Genomic DNA, 17,243 nt, shown 5'->3' with positions numbered 1-17,243 from the left:
AGTATATTGTATAAGAATTTAGGCAGAGAAAACAAGTCTAGATATAGATACACCAATGTGTAAACAATGGTGATCAATGAATTATAAATTTATAGGTGATTTGTTTTCTACTGAGATTTAAATTTTGTATCAAAAGAGAATGCTTGCAGAGTGCTCATCTTTTTATAATTTTTTCTACTTAAAACAACTTTAAAAATCACATATGCTCAATCATGGAACACTATATCTAAAACTAATGATGTAATGTATGGGGATTAACATAACAATAAAAAAATCACATTAAAAAAAAAGTATTAGCATTTCTCCTGTTAATGAAGGGATCTTAAAAGAAAAAATAAAAAATTGCAGTTTTAGGGAAAAAAAAAATCACATATGCTCAATTTTATCTTAGAATAACTTTATTTTTATGGTAGATTTTGGATATTAATGCTGTCTTTTTTCATACAGATAGTATCACACATCCTGTAATTCATGCTGTAGTGTAGAAAGCTTTAATATTCCAATATCTTGTACCCTAAGCCTTGATTCTGCCTTTTTAATTTTAATTTTATTATTTTTTAAAGATTTTTTTAAAAAAATTATTTATTAGAGAGAGTGCGAGAGAGCGAGCGAGTGGGGGGCAGGGGCAGAGGGAGAGAGAAAATCCCAAGCAGACTCCGTGTTGAGTGCAGAGCCCGATGTGGGGCTCAATCCCACGACCCTGAGATCATGACCCAAGCCAAAATCAAGAGTCCGATGCTCAACCAACTGAGCCACCCAGGCACCCCTCTGCCTTTTTTAAAGCTGTACTGATCATAATCTTTAATCTTCTCAAGAATTTCCTTTATATGTATACGTTTATTTTAGTTATTGCTTACAGTAGCATCTCCTGAATTGTTTACATTTTTCCTTATATTTTTATATTTGTAAGTTTGCAATAGATAAAACATATCTACTTCTTTTGTAGAAAAGATATTTCTCTTCCCTTTTACTATTTGATGTAGACAGCTTTATCTTTCTGTTCTTTTTTAAAAAAATGTTTCCAGCTTTATTGAGATATAATTGATATATAATGTATAAATTTAAGGTGTACAGTGTGATGATTTGATACATATATATTGTGAAATAATTACCATAGTAAGATTAGTTAATAGTCCTTCACCTCACAGGATTATGTGTATATGGGGGGGGGTGAGAATGTTTAATGTTTACTCTCTTAGCAACTTTCAAGTATATAATACAGTATTGTTAACTGTAGTTGCCGTGCTGTGCAGTAGATTTCCAGGATTACTTCATCTTCTCACTGGAAATTTGTACCCTTTGACCAACATCTCCCCATTTCCCTCACTCAGCCTCTGGCAATCACCATTCTACTCTCTGTTTCTTTTTTTCTTTTTTCTTTTTTTTTTTAAAGATTTTATTTATTTATTTGACAGAGGGAGACACAGCGAGAGAGGGAACAGAAGCAGGGGGAGTGGGAGAGGGAGAAGCAGGCTTCCCGCAGAGCAGGGAGCCCGATGCGCGGCTCGATCCCAGGACCTTGGGATCATGACCTGAGCCGAAGGCAGACGCTTAACAACTGAGCCACCCAGGTGCCCCTCTACTCTCTGTTTCTATGGATTTAGCTTTTTCAAAAAGATTTCACATGTGAGTGATAGAATACAGTGTTTGTCTTTCTTTGACTTATTTCACTTAGCATAATGCCTTCGAGGTCCATCCATCTTGTCACAAATGCCAGGATTTCCTTCTTTATCATCGGTGAATAATATACTTTACACACACACACACACACACTCATACACTCATACACACACATTCCCCTACACACTCTACATCTTTATCTGTTTATCTGTTATTGGACATTTAGGTTATTTCCATATATTGGCTATTGTGAATAATGCTGCAGTGAACATGGCAGTGCAGATATCTCAAAATAGTGATTTCATTTCCTTTGGATATATACCCACAAATGGGATTGCTTGGATGATATGGTAGTTCTATTTTAATTTTTGAGGAACTTCTGTATTGTTTTCCATAGTAGCTGTAGCAATTTACATTCCCACCAACAGTGCACCAGGGTTCCCTATTATCCTTGTCCTTGCCAGGATTTGTTATCTCTTGACTTTGATAATAGCCCATTCTAATGGATGTGAGGTGATATCTCATTGTGGTTTTGTTTTTTTGTTTTTTGTTTTTTTAAAGATTTTATTTATTTATTTGACAGAGAGAGACACAGTGAGAGAGGGAACACAAGCAGGGGGAGTGGGAGAGGGAGAAGCAGGCTTCCCGTGGAGCAGGGAGCCTGACACGGGCTGGATCCCAGGACCCTGGGATCATGACCTGACCCGAAGGCAGACGCTTAACGACTGAGCCATCCAGGCGCCCCTCTCATTGTGGTTTTGATTTGTATTTCCCTGATTAGTGATGTTGAGCACCTTTTCATGTGCCTGTTGGCTATTTGTGTCTTGTTTGGAAAAATGTCTATTCAGGTCCTCTGTCCGTTTTTTAATTGGATTTTTTCTGCTATTGAGTTCTTTGGGTTCCTTATATATTTTGGATATTAACTCCTTATCAAGTAGATAGTTTACAGATACTTTCTCCCATTCAGTAAGTTACCTTTTCATTTTGTTGATTGTTTCTTTTGCCCGACAGAAGGTTTTCAGTTTGATGTAGTCCCACTTATTTTTGCCTTCATTGCTTGTGATTTTGGTGTTATATCCAAAATATCATTGTCAAGACCAATGTCAAAGAGCTTTTTCTCTATGTTATCTTTTAGCAGTTACATGGTTTCAGGTCTTATGTTTAAGTCCTTTTTTTTTTTTTTTTTTTTTTAAGTAGGCTCCATGCCCAGTGTGGAGCCTAATGTGGGGCTTGAACTCACAACCCTGAGATCAAGACCTGAGCTGAGATCAAGAGTTGGAGGCTTAACCAGTTGAGCCACCCAGGCACCCCTTACGTTTAAGTCTTTACTGCATTTTGAGCTAATTTTCTGAGTGGTGTAAGATAGGTGTTCAGTTCATTCTTCTATATGTGATTATCTAATTTTCCCAGAGACTATTGTTTCCTCATTGAGTATTCTTGGCTCTCTTGTCAAATATTGGTTGACCTTATATGCAAGGGTTTATTTCTAGGCTCTTGATTCTGTTATGTTGGTCTATGTGCCTGTTTTTATACCAGTACCATACTGTGTAATTACTATAGCTTTGTAGTATAGTTTGAAACCGGGAAGTGTGATGCCTCCAGTATTGTTCTTTCTCAGGATCACTTTGGCTCTTTGGGACCTTATGTGGTTCCACACAAATTTTGGGATTGTTTTTTTATTTCTGTGAAGAATGCCACTGGAATTTTGATAGGGATTGCAATGAATCTAAAATGACTTTATGGATTTTAACAATATTAAATCTTTTGACCCATGAACATGAAGTATCTTTTCACTTTATTCACTTCAGTTTCTTCAACAAAGTCTTAAAGTTTTCAGTGTACGGATTTTCACCTCCTTGGTTAAATTTTTTTTTTAAAGATTTTATTTATTTATTTGACAGAGAGAGAGAGAGCCTAATGAGGGGCTCGATCCCAGAATCCTGGGATCTTGACCTGAGCTGAAGGCAGATGCTGACTAAGTCACCGAGGCACCCCTTCTTTGTTAAATTTATTCCTAAGTATTTTATTCTTTTTATTACTATTATAATAAGGTTGTTTTCTTAATTTCTCTCTCTCTCTAAAATTTTAATTCCAGTATAGTTTACATACAGTGTTATATTAGTTTCAGGTGTACAATATAGTGATTCAACAATTCTACACGTTACTCAGTGCTCATCACGATAAGTGTACTCTTTTTTTTTTTTAAGATTTTTAATTTTTATTTATTTGAATGAGAGAGAGAGCAGACTGAGTGAAAACATGAGTGGGGAGGGAGGGGTAGAGGGAGAGGAAGAAGCAGACTCCCTGCTAAGCAGGGAGCCTGATGTAGGGCTCAATCAATCCCAGGACCCTGAGATCATGACCTGAGCAGAAGGCAGATGCTTAACTGACTGAGCCACCCAGGCGCCCTGATAAGTGTACTGTTAATCCCCTTCACTTACTTCACCCATCCCCCCATCCACCTCCCCTCTCATAACCATCAGTTTGTTCTCTATAGTTAAGAGTTTGTTTATTCGTTTTGGTTTTTTTTGTTTGTTTTGTTTCCTAAATTTTCATATGAGTGAAATCATGTGGTATTTATCTTCTCTGATATATTTCACTTAGCATTATATCCTATAGATCTATCCATGTTGTTGCAAATGGCAAGATTTCATTCTTTTTTATGGCTGAATAATATTCTATTGTATGTATATATACACACTACATCTTCTTTATCCATTCATCCATTGATGGACACTTGGGCCACTTCCATAATTTGGCTATTATAAATAATGATACATTAAGTATAAGGGTGCATATATCTTTTCAAATTAGTGTTTTCATATTCTTTGGGTAAATACCCAATAGTTGACTTACTGGATCATAAGGTAGTTCTATTTTTAATTTTTTGAGGAACCTCCACATTGTTTTCCACAGTAGCCGCACCAGTTTACATTCTCACCAGCAGAGCACGAGAGTTCCTTTTTCTCACATCCTTGCCAATACTTGTTTCTTGTGTTTTTGATTTCAGCCATTCTGACAGGTGTGAGGTGATATCTCATTGTGGTTTTGATTTGCATTTCCCTGATGATGAGTGATGTTGAGCATCTTTTCATGTGTCTGTTGGCCATTCAGATGTCTTCTTTGGAGAAATGTCTGTTCACGTCTTCTGCTCATTTTTTATTGGATCATTTGGATTTTTGGTTTTGAATTGCATAAATTCCTTTTATATTTTGGATACTAACCCTTTATTGGATATGTCATTTGCAAATATCTTCTCCCATTCAGTAGGTTATTTTTTAATTTTGTTGGTTGTTTCCTTCACAGTGAAGAAGCTTTTTATTTTGATGTAGTCCCAATAATTTATTTTTGCTCTTGTTTCCCTTACCTCAGTAGACATTATCTAGAGAAATGTTGCTGTGACTTATGTCAGAGAAATTAACTTCCTGTACTCTCTTCTAGGATTTTTATGGTTTCAGGTCTCCTATTTAGGTCCTTAATCTATCTTAAAGTTGTTTTTTTTTCTTTTCTTTTCTTTTCTTTTCTTTTCTTTTCTTTTCTTTTCTTGAGAGAGCACACATGAGCAGGGTGGGAGGGGCAGAGGGAGACAGAAAATTCTAATTCACATGGAGCCCAAAGCGGGGCTCGATCTCACAACCCTGAGATCATGACCTGAGCTGAAGTCAAAAGTCGGACACTTAACCAACTAAGCCACCCAGGCACCCCTTGAGTTTATTTTTGTGTATGGTATAAGAAAGTGGTCCAGTTTCATTCTTTTGCATGTAGCTGTCCAGTTTTCCCAACAGTTTGTTGAAGAGACTCTCTTTTTCCCATTGCATATTCTTGCCTCCTTTGTCATAGATTAATTGACCATATAATCATGGGTTTATTTCTGGGCTCTTACTTTGTTCCATTGATCTGTGTGTCTGTTTTTGTGCCAGTACCATACTGTTTTGATTACTATAGCTTTGTAGTTAATTTTGAAATCTAAGATTGTGATACTTCCATTTTGTTTTTCTTTTTCAAGATTACTTTGGCTATTCAAGGTCTTTCATGGTTCCATACAAATTTTAGGATTGTTCTAGTTTTGTGAAAAATGCTGTTAGTGTTTTGATAGGGATTGCATTAAATTTGTAGACCGCTTTAGGCAATATGGACATTTTAACAATATTTGTTCTTCCAATCAATGAGCATGGAAAATCTTTCTATTTATGTCATATTCAGTTTCTTTCATCAGTGTTTTATAGTTTTTAAAGCACAGGTCTTTCACCTCCTTGGTTAAGTTTATCCCTAGGTATTTTATTCCTTTTCGTGCAATTGTAAATGGGACTGTTTTGTTCATTTCTCTTTCTGCTACTTCATAATTAGTGTATAGAAATTACACAGGTTTCTGTGTATTGATTTTGTATCCTGTGACTCTACTGAATTCATTTATCTGTTCTAGTTTTTTGGTGGAGATATATATATATATATATATATATATATATATATATATATATATATATTTGGCATTTTTATATATGGCATATATATACATGGCATCGTGTCATTTGCAAATAGTGACAGTTTTGCTTCTTCCTTACCAACTTGGATGCCTTTTATTTTTCTTGTCTGATTACTATGGCTAGGACTTGCAGTAGTATTTTGAATAAAAGTGGTGAAAGTGGGCATCCTTGTCTTGTTCTTTTTTTTTTTTTTTTTAAGATTTTATGTATTTGACAGAGCACAAGCAGGGGGAGTGACAGGCAGAGGGCGAGGGAGAAGCAGACTCCCTGCAGAGCAGGGAGCCCGAGGCGGGGCTCGATCCCAGGACCCTGGGATCATGACCTGAGCTGAAGGCAGTCATTTAACCAACTGAGCCACCCAGCTGCCCCTCCTTGTCTTGTTCTTGATCTTAGGGAAAAAGCTCTCAGTTTTTCAGCATTGAGTATGATGTTACCTATTATATATGGTCTTTATTATGTTGAGGTATTTTCCCTCTAAACTTACTTTGTTGAGGGTTTTTATCATGAATCCATATTCTACTTTGTCAAAAGCTTTTTCTGTATCCATTGAAATGATCATATGTTTTTTATCCTTTCTCTTTTTGATGTAATGTATCATGTTGATTTACTTGTGAATATTGGGCCACCCTTGCAGCCTGGGAATACACCCCACTTGATCATGGTGAATGATTTTTTAAAGGTATTGTTGGATTCAGTTTGCTAATAAAAACATTGTTGGGGATTTTTGCATCTATGTTCATCACAGATATTGACCTGTAGTTCTCTTTTTTGTATTGACTATCTGGTTTTGGTATCAGGGTAATGTGAGCCTCATAAAATGAATTTGGAAGTTTTCCTTTCTCTTCTATTTTTTGGGATATTTTGAGAAGAATAAGTATTACCTCTTTTTTTAAATGTTTGATAGAATTCACCTGAAGCCATCTGGTCTTAACCTTTTGTTATTGGGAGTTTTTTGATTAGTGATTCAGTGTCATTGCTGGTAATTGGTCTGTTCAAATTTTCTGTTTCTTCTTGATTCAATTTTGGAAGGTTATATATTTTTAGGAATTTATCCATATCTTTTAGGTTGTCCTATTTGTTGACATATAATTTTTCATAATATTCTCTTGTAATCCTTTGTATTTCTGTGGTGGTTGTCATTTCTCCTCTTTCATTTCTTTTATTTGAGTCTTTTTTTTTTTAATGGGTCTGGCTAAAGGTTTATCCATTTTGTTTATCTTTTAAAAGAGCCAGCTCCTGGTTTCATTAATCTGTTCTGTTGTTTTTTTAGTTTCTATTTCATTTATTTTTGTTCTAATCTTTATTATTTCCTTCCTTCTACTGGTGTTGCACTTTGTTTGTTCTTCTTTTCCTAGCTCCGTTAGGTGTAAGGTCAGGTTGTTTATTTGAGATTTTTCTTGCTTCTTGAGTTATGCCTATATTGCTATAAATTTCCCTCTTACAACAGATTTTGCTTCATCCCAAAGATTTTGGACCATTTTGTTTTTATTTTCATTTGTCTCCATATATTTTTTATTTCATCTTTGATTTCTTAGTTGACCCATTCATTGTTTAGTATCATGTTACTTAACCTCTGTATGTGTGTTATTTCTAGATTTTTTCTTTCTTTTTTTTTTTTTCCTGGATTTTTTCTTATTCTTGATTTCTAGTTTCAAAACACTGTGGTTGGAAAAGATATATGTTACGACTTTGATTTTTTTTAATTTGTTGACCTTGTTTTGTGACCTAATATGTGATCTATTCTGGAGAATGTTCATTTGTACTTGAAAAGAATATATATTCTGTTTTAGGATGGAATGTTCTGAATATATCTGTTAGATTCATCTTTTCCAATGTGTCATTGAAAGCCACTGTTTCCTTGTTTTTCTTTTCTGGATGAAAAGTGGGATGTTAAAGTCCCCTACTATTATTGTATTACTATCGATCATTTCATTTATGTTTGTTATTAGCTGCTTTTGTATCTGGGTGCTCCCATGTTGGGGGTGCATAAAAATTTACTATTGTTTTATCTTGTTATTGAATTGTTCTCTTTATGATTACATAGTGTCCTTCTTGTTCTCTTCTAACAGTCTTTTTTTTTAAGTTTGTTTTGTTGGGGTGCCTGGGTGGCACAATCGGTTAAGCATCTGACTCTTGGTTTCACCTCAGGTCTTCATCTGAGGGTCATGAGATTGAACTGTCTTGTCGGACTCCATGCTCAGCACAGAGTCTGCTTGAGATTCTCTCTCCCTCTCCCTCTGCCCCTTCTGCTCATGCTCTCTCTCTCTAAAATAAATAAATATTTCTTTTAAAATCTATTTTGTCTGGGGCACCTGGCTGGCTCATTCAGTAGAGCATATGACTCTTGATTTCAGGGTCATGAGTTCAAGCCCCACTTTGGGCATAGAACTTACTTTAAAAAAAATAAAGTCAGTTTGTCCAATGGAAGTATTGCTTGCCTGGCTTTTTTTCCCCACTTCCCTTTGCATGATAAATAGCTCCTCCATCTATTCACTTTCAATCTGAATGTGTTTTTTGGTCTGAAATGAGTCTCTCGTAGGCAGCATACAGATGGGTCTTGCTTTTGTATCCATTCTATCACCCTGCATCTTTTGATTGGAGGGTTTAGTCCATTTACATTCAAAGTAATTATTGATAGGTATGTACTTATTGCCATTTTGTTACTTACTTTATGGTTGTTTTTGTAGTTCTTCTCTGTTCCTTTCTTCTCTTCCTCTTTTCTCTCATGGATTGCTGGTTTTATGTAGTGATATATTTGGATTCCATTCTTTTTATTTTTTGCATGTGTATTACCGGTTTTTGATTTGTGGTTACTGTTGATTTTGTAATCACATCTTATGCATGCAGTAGTCTATATTAAGTTGATGGTCACTAAAGTTTGAACCCATTCTTTACTTGTCTCCCCCCAACATTTTAAGCATAGGGTGTCATAGGTTATATCCTTTTATTTTGTGAGTCACTTGATTGAATTTTATAAACATACTTATTTTTACTGTTTTTGTGCTCCCTACTTTTCTTATTCCTGCATATGGTCTTTCCACTCAAAGAATCCCTTTTAACATTTCTTGTATGGTTGAATTAGTGGTTACAAATTCTTTTAACTTTTGTTTGTCTGGGAACTCTTTATCTCCTTCTATTCTGAATGATACCCTTACTGGATAGAGTATTCTTTGTTCCAGGTTTGTTTTTGTTTTTTGTTTTTTCTTTCAACACTTTGAGTATATCATGGCACTCCCTCTGGCCTGCAAAGTTTCTGGTGAAAAATCAGCTGGTAGCCTTATGGGGTTTCCCTTGTATATAACTGTTTTATTTTCTTTCGCTGCTTTAAAAATTCTCTCTTTATCTCTACTTTTTGCCATTTTAATTACTATATATCTTGGTGTGGGCCTCCTTGGGAAGATCTTATTGGGGGCTCTCTGTGTCTCCTGGATCTGGATGTCTGTTTCCTTCTCCAGATTCAGGAACTTTTCAGCTATTATTTCTTCAGATACATTTTCTACCTCCTTTTTTCTTTCTCCTTCTGGGAACCTTATAATGTAAATGTTATTATGCTTGATGGTGTTGCCGAGTTCCCTTTGTCTATTTTCATTTATTATTATTTTTTTTTCTCTTTCCTCTTCAGCTTGATGGCTTTCCATTATTCTATCTTCCAGGTCACTGATTTGTTCTTCTGCTTCCTCTAGTCTAGTATTTATTCCATCTACTGTATTTTTAGTTTCAGTTATTGAGTTCTTCATCTCTGAGTGTTTGTTTTGTTTTGTTTTCTATCTCTTTGTTGAGGGTCTCAGTGAGATTCTCCATTCTTTCTCAAGTCCAGTGAGTATCTTTATGGCCATTACTTTAAATTCTCTTTCAGGCATATTACTTATCTCCATTTCACTTAGCTCACTTGCTTTGATTTTGTCTTGTTCTTTCATTTGGGACATATTCCTCTGTGTCCTCATTTTGTCTAACTCTCTGCATATATTTCTATGTCTAAGTTATCAGCTGTATCTCCTGCCCTTGAAAATAGTGGGCTTATAAAAAAGGGGTCTAGTGTCCTACAGTGCAGTGTCCCCTGGTGCTTCAGGGTTGTCTCTGTGTGTTGTATGTGCCCAGCTATTGTGGCTGAGCCGCTTTTGCCTTCAGTCCAGTTGTCTGAAGTGGCTCTCTTTGCCTGATGTGGGCAGGGCATGTCCCTGTGTTTTTCTTTTTTTTAAATTTTATTTTATTATGTTATGTTAATCACCATACATTACATCATTAGTTTTTGATGTAGTGTTCCATGATTCATTGTTTACGTGTAACACCCAGTGCTCCATTCAGTACGTGCCCTCTTTAATACCCATCACCAGGCTAACCCATCTCCCCATCCCCCTCCCCTCTAGAACCCTCAGTTTGTTTCTCATGGTCCCTGTGTTTCTGATGGGCCAGTTTGGGGCCACCTTGGGCTTGAGTTGAGTCAGACCAGGTGTATGTTGGAGATGCAGTAGCCCCGAACTGCAGGATACTTGCCCTGTGTTTTCCCCAAGAAGCTTTCACTTTTGGGCAGGTCCTGCAGTCAGACATGGTGTCTGTCCCCAGTCCACTGTGCTGGAGCCACATTTGGACGTTATGTGTAGTTATTGTTCCTTCTCCCCAAGGCTGGAGTCACTTTGGAGTGGTGCTGGCCCCTGTCAGGGCTGCTTGCAGACTGCCAGGCTTAGAACATCACTTTGGACAGGCTCCATTCAAGTGTGTATTGAAGGGGAGAGGACTCCAGGAGAAATCAGGGGCAGAGGTGGTGTGTTAGCAAGGTTTGTGCAGGTCTGCTATGGGAGGAGACTTGGAGGAAAGCCTAGCAGGAGAGGGTGTGCCTACAGGAGAACACCAGGGCAGGGTGCACTGTTAGCAAGTTATTTGTCAGATATTAGTGCTTCACTGGTTACTGCAGGTATCTGTGTATCTAGTCTGGGTGGTGGGGAAGGGAAATAGTGTTTGCCAGCTCCTTTGTTCCTGGAGAATTCTCCCAAAGATCTCCACCTCTCCAGCACATGCTCTGAGATTAGTAAACAAATCTCCCTCCCATATACCCCAGGCATTTTTCAAATTGCTGCTTCTATGCTGTATCTCAGTGGGGCTATTTGTTGTGGTGCCTCTCTAAGAGTGGGGACTCAGTTTCCTGTCTTCCTCTGGCTCATACAGAACCAAGCCTGCTGATTTTTGAAGTTCCAGGTGTTAAGCCCCGCCAATTGTTAAGAACTTGAAAATTTGGATCAAAGCCTCTGGTTGTCTTACTCTGAAGGTTCAGGTGGCTTGAGTGCTTGGCGTAAGGGTCTTTTTCTCTTCCCTCTCTGCACTGTGGTGTCCCTACCTCTCATGAAGAGCCCTATGGGTCCATTTAGCTCCTGACTGCACCTCTGCTCTTCCTACCCACTTTGATGTGGCTCATTCTCTACATTTAGCTTTGGAGAGTTTGTTCAGCCAGTCTTCAGTCAGTTTTTGGGTTATTTACACTGATGTGAGTATTATTTAGTTGTATCCCTGGGATGAAATGAGCTTAGGATCTTCTTACTCTGCCATGTTCCTCTTAATTTCTCTTTCTGATTGATTGTTGTGAGTGTATAGAAATGCAACTAATTTTTTTACATTGCTTTTGTATCCTGCAACTTTACCACATTATGTTCTAACAGTTTTTTGGTGGTCTTTTAAGATTCTCTCTATATAGGATTATATCATGTGCAGACAGAGACAATTTTACTTTTTTCTTTCTAATTTGGATGCCTTTTTTTCTTTGCCTTGCCTAATTGCTCTGGCTAGAACTTAAGTGCTATGTTGAATAGGAGTGGTAAGAGTGGGCACTCTTATCTTGGTCTTAGGGGAAAAGCTTTCAGTCTTTCACTGTTGAGTATGATACTAACTCTGGCCTTTATTGAGGTACATTTTTTCTGTACCAAATTTATTGAGAGTTTTTAACATAAAAGGATGTTCTATTTTGTCAAATACTTTTTATCTTTCTGTTCTGTAGATACTTATGTCCTAGATGATTTATAAGGAGAATTTCTACTCACTTTGCATTTTTCTGCTGTGAGGAATGATATACCTAATCTGTCCAGTTTCCTTATAATATGCAACTTTAAAAAATATTTTGCCAAGTGTTCATTATACTTACTTTGTTGTTTAAGTTACAGAGGTTTGATAAAAAGAATCCTTATGGAAAACAAAATACATGAAAAGCACAAGAAGGGGTCAATATTTGAGAAACATCTTAGGAATGCTTCTAGGGTATAAATGTATGATCTTGGAATGTGAATGTTCCAAAATAAGTTCTTTTCTAAGAAATGTTTGTTAAATTATTTTTAATTACATTTATTATATGCCAGATACTTAAATTAGGGAAAACCATTTTAACGAAGAAAGTTATTAAGAAAATAAGATCTGAACTCCTTGGGAAGTTAAACAGTTTGTGAAGATTTGAAAGATTTACTCAGAATTACCAGAAAGATTTCTTGCCTATTTAGATTAAGGAAATCCTGGCATAGGCTTTTTTCTAAGCTAGGTCAGTGATTTGTGAAAGTGATTAACAAGATTTTCCTATATAAGCTTTGCCAAACATTGGTTTGGAACTACAGCCTTTTTTCTCTGAAAAGTCTTTTTTTAAATAATAGCTTTACTGAGAAATAGCTCACATGCTATAAAATTCACGTTTTAAAAGTGTACACTTCAGGGGTGCCTGGGTGGTTCAGTCATTAAGCGTCTGCCTTCGGCTCGGGTCATGATCCCAGGGTCCTGGGATCGAGCTCTGCATCGGGCTCCCTGTTCCGCGGGAAGCCTGCTTCTCCCTCTCCCACTCCCCCCTCTCACTGTGTCTCGCTCTGTCAAATAAATAAATAAAAATCTTAAAAAAAAAGTGTACACTTCAGTGGATTTTAGTGTACTCACAGTGTTGTGCTACCAGTAACACTTTATACTTCCAGAACATTTTTTTATCACCCCAAAAAGAAACCCCCACCTTTTAGAAATCACACCCTGTTCTCTCCTACCCCCCGCCCTTGGCAAGTACTGATCTACCTCTGTCTCTATGGATTTGCCTATTCTGGACATTTCATATAAATAGAATCATACAATATGTGACCTTTTGGTTTGATGTTCTTTCACTTAGCATAATGTTTTCAAGTTCTGAAAGATCTTTTTAATGTTAGGATACTGCTGCACGGAGTGCCTCTAGGTCTCCCATCTGTTAAAGAGATTGTCATTTAATAGGTAGAAACTAATACTGCAAAGAGTAATTTTTAGCTGTGGATTCAGTTTTTCTTAGAATTAACACTGCAGCATGTATATGTGTTTAATATATAAATTATAGAGTGCTCTTTATTTTTTTTTTTAAAGATTTTATTTTATTTATTTGAGTGAGAGAGAGCACATGAGGAGGGGAGGGTCAGAGGGAAAAGCAGACTCCCCGCTGAGCAGGGAGCCCAACGCGGGACTCGATCCCGGGACTGCAGGATCATGACCTGAGCCGAAGGCAGTCACTTAACCAACTGAGCCACATAGGCGCCCCTAGAGTGCTCTTTAAAGAGAAAATTTTAGGGGCACCTGGGTGGCTCAGTTGGTTAAGTGTCTTACTTGAGAGAGAGAGAGAGAGAGAGAGAGAGAGAGAGAGAGAGCGCGCATGCGCGAGCAAGGGGGAGGGGCAGAGGGAAAAGAAGAAGCAGAGCAGAGAGCCTGGTGTGGGTTCAATCCCAGGACCCCGATATCATGATCTGAGCTGAAAGCAGACACTTAACCAACTGAACCACCCAACCACCCACGCCTAAGTGTTGGACTCTTGATTTAGGCTCAGGTCATGATCATGATCATGGGCCCCCATTGGCCTCTGCACTGGGTATGGAGTCTGCTTGAGAGTCTCTCCCCCTCTAAAAAAAAAAAAAAAAATGAGAGAAAATTTTATTTCTTATAATCCAGATACTTCTACTTATACACTAAATGGAAGCTTGAAGATCTTTTTTTTTTTTTTAATTTTTAAAAAAAAATTTAATTTTTTTATTTTTTTACAATATTTATTTGAGAGAGAGAGCAAGTGTGAGAGCACAGGGTGGGGGAGGGGCAGAGGAAGAGAGAGAATCTCAAGCAGACTCCCCACTGAGCTTGGAGCCAGATGTGGGGCTTGATCCCATGACCCGAGATCATGACCGTAGCGGAAAGCAGGCATCTGGCACTCAACCGTTTGAGCCACCCAGGTGCCCCTTGAAAAGCTTTTTAATACCCACTTCTCTGACTTGATAGCACTTGTTGATAGCAATCCAAAATAATACACTAATTATAATATGCAAAATGACAAGGAAAAATATTTAGAATAATGATAATCTGGAAAGGGAGAGCTGTATCTGCCATTTCATATTTCTATTTCCTGAATTGTCTTCCTTCCTCTGGGGTCAATTTTGTCTATCTTGGGCTTTCATTCTTGTACTGATGTTTTTCTTCTCAAATCTGAAAGCTTAATTGGTGACTGGATTGATATTCTTAGATAGATTGTGTGCATTTGCAGTGTTTTATAATGTTTGTCTTTCCCATGAACAGGAAGACTAACTGGATTCCGTTTACTTCTTTGAGGTCTGTTGATTGGTAGGCTTTTCTTTAGGATAATGGTCTGGAAATAGCCTAGTAGGCAGGATGTACCTCCATAGAGAATGAAAAAGGCCTTATTCTGGGAAGCCCATTCCTCACCCTAGCCGACTTACTCTCCCCAGACAAACCAGGTAACTTTTCTTTTTTGAGAGAGAGAGTAGGGTGGGGTGGGGGGCAGAGGGAGAGAGAATCCCAAGCAGGCTCCACACCCAGTGCAAAGTCCAACGTGGGGCTTAATCCCCCCACTCACGATCATGACCTGAGCTGAACTCAAGAGTCCATTGCTTCCCCAGATAATATTTATTTATTTATTTATTTTAGAAGATTTTATTTATTTATTTGACAGAGAGACACAGTGAGAGAGGGAACACAAGCAGGGGGAGTGGGAGAGGGAGAAGCAGGCTTCCTGCGGAGCAGAGAGCCGGATGCGGGGCTCGATCCCAGGACCCTGGGATCATGACCTGAGCTGAAGGCAGACGCTTAATGACTGAGCCACCCAGGCGCCCCTCCCCAGATAATTTTTAAAGGGAAATGTTATCTGGTTGAAAATTTGTTTTTCTACAAGCTATTCTCCTATTCAGGGATGAAAGAGCAGGAATTAGAATGATATGTGGGACTACTATAGTTGTTTGGACACAGACTTTCATTTAACCTCCCTTTTTTTAGATTTTATTTATCCTGAGCAGGGAGCCTGATGCGGGGCTTGATCCTAGGACACTGGGATCACGTCCTGAGCCAAAGGCAGACGCTTAACGAAGTGAGCCACCCAGGCGCCCCTTAATGTCCCATTTTTAATCCCTCCTCTTCACTCCTGTCACATACCTGCCTACTCCAAGCCTGGTGCTCTTTGAGGCTCTGCTTAGCAATGTCTCTCCCTTGACTGTATCCCCTGTTAAATATATTCTGGACTATGGGTTTCTCATCATTTTCATCTGTCCACACACTTCCATTTGTTTTCTAGTTTTTGGAAATTTGTGTGTCTTTCTTTTGCTGTTTTATTGTTCCCACTATTATATTAGTTATCTGTTGCTCTGTAATAATTACCCACAACATATTGTCTTAAGACAACAGTAAAACTCAGGTGTGGACTTGGAGCTAGGGCTGAAGCTGTGAGGATCCCCCAGGCCTCAGCGGCATGTCCTGGATAGCAGGACTCTGTGCCCCAATTGGGGGGTTAATTCTGGGTGTCCTTGATTTCCTGGGGATTAAATTGGGCAGAGGGCATATCTCTTTGCATTACACTGGGGTCTAATGAAGGCTCGAGTGTTTTGGAAGTTGTTTTCTTAAAATTCAAGTTTTATGGGATGGTTTTTTGGAAGTGAGAATTGAGTCCTAAAGGCTAATTCAGGGAATTAGATTGAGAATTTAATTCTGAACCTGCATATATTAGATAAGGAGTGTCTTTTGGACTAAGCAAGCGTACAAAAGCAGCTGGCCATCTTTCAAAATAAGAGAGTCCTGCTTGGAGGAATCAGCAAGGAGAAGCTCCTGCAATACTTTAAGAACGTTGGTCTGGGGTGCAAGATGGCTAGGCAGGCCATTGAAGGCATCTATATTGACAAGAAATGTGCCTTTAGTGGTAAATGGGGCAGATCCTGTTTGGTGTGGTGCCTGAGATGAAGATGCCGGGGACTGTTGTCATCTGCCAAGACTACCTTCACTACATCCAGAAGTACAGCTGCTTTGAGAAGTGCCATAAGAATATGTCTGTACACCTGTCCTCCTGCTTTGGAGACATTGAGATCAGTGACGTAGTCACAACGGACAAGTGTTGGCCCTTGAGCAAACCATGTGCTTTACTGTGCTCAAGGCCGGCTAAGCCGCTGGCACCAGGAAGCAGTTCGAGAAGTTGTGAGACTGGACACCTGCCCACTCCCCCAAAGTTATTTTCCCATTCAAAAACAACAATAAACATTTATTATATCATTTTTGAAGGTCAGGAATTTGGAAGTGGCTTATCTGGGTGGTCTGGCTTGAGTTTTTTTGTGAAGTTATGATCCAAGTATATTGACTGGGGCTATTATAGTCATGAAGGTTTGACTGGAGCTGGAGAAACTCTTCCCAGTATAGCTCATTTACAGCATGCTGATGCTACCTGTTGTCAGAAGACCTAAATTGCTTACCACATGGACTTCTCTGTAGGACTGCTGAAGTGTCATCACAACATGGGACCTAGCTTCCCATGGCCTCAGAATTCACACTCATTATTTCTGTAATATGCTGTTGATTACACAGGTGTGGGATGAGGCATGAGTACCAGAAAGAGAGAATCATTGAGGGCCATTTTGGAGGGTGGTTATTGTGGGTTTATTTCCTTTTTAATTTCTTTTCTTTTAGTGAGATAAGGGGATATGGTCACCTGCTTTCTTTAACTGTAAGTCCTATAATTTTAGGTGGTTGGTTTGAAAGGAAAATGTAAACATGTAAAAAATAGTCCATATTAAAATGGAACTTAGCCTATTTCATGACCCAACTTATAGTTTCGGGACTTTGGACATTTCTTTCATGGTTGTTCAGAGCCTTGAAAAATATTAAGGCTTTTAAAAATATTAC

At 38.2% G+C, this 17,243-nt stretch overlaps 1 protein-coding gene and 1 pseudogene across 2 annotated transcripts in view; both read left to right on the top strand.

The window, feature by feature from the left end:
• MIGA1 (mitoguardin 1) overlaps positions 1–17,243 on the top strand; it is a 97,260-nt gene that overhangs the window by 61,365 nt on the left and 18,652 nt on the right. The window lies entirely within an intron of this gene.
• Positions 14,251–16,545, top strand: LOC116641348 (annotated as a pseudogene).

This window comes from Phoca vitulina, unplaced genomic scaffold (assembly GCF_004348235.1).
Source record: "Phoca vitulina isolate PV1807 unplaced genomic scaffold, GSC_HSeal_1.0 scaffold2, whole genome shotgun sequence".
Lineage (NCBI taxonomy): Eukaryota > Metazoa > Chordata > Mammalia > Carnivora > Phocidae > Phoca > Phoca vitulina.
The sequence above is the reverse complement of the archived record's forward strand: the minus strand, read 5'-3'. Positions and strand labels throughout refer to the sequence as shown.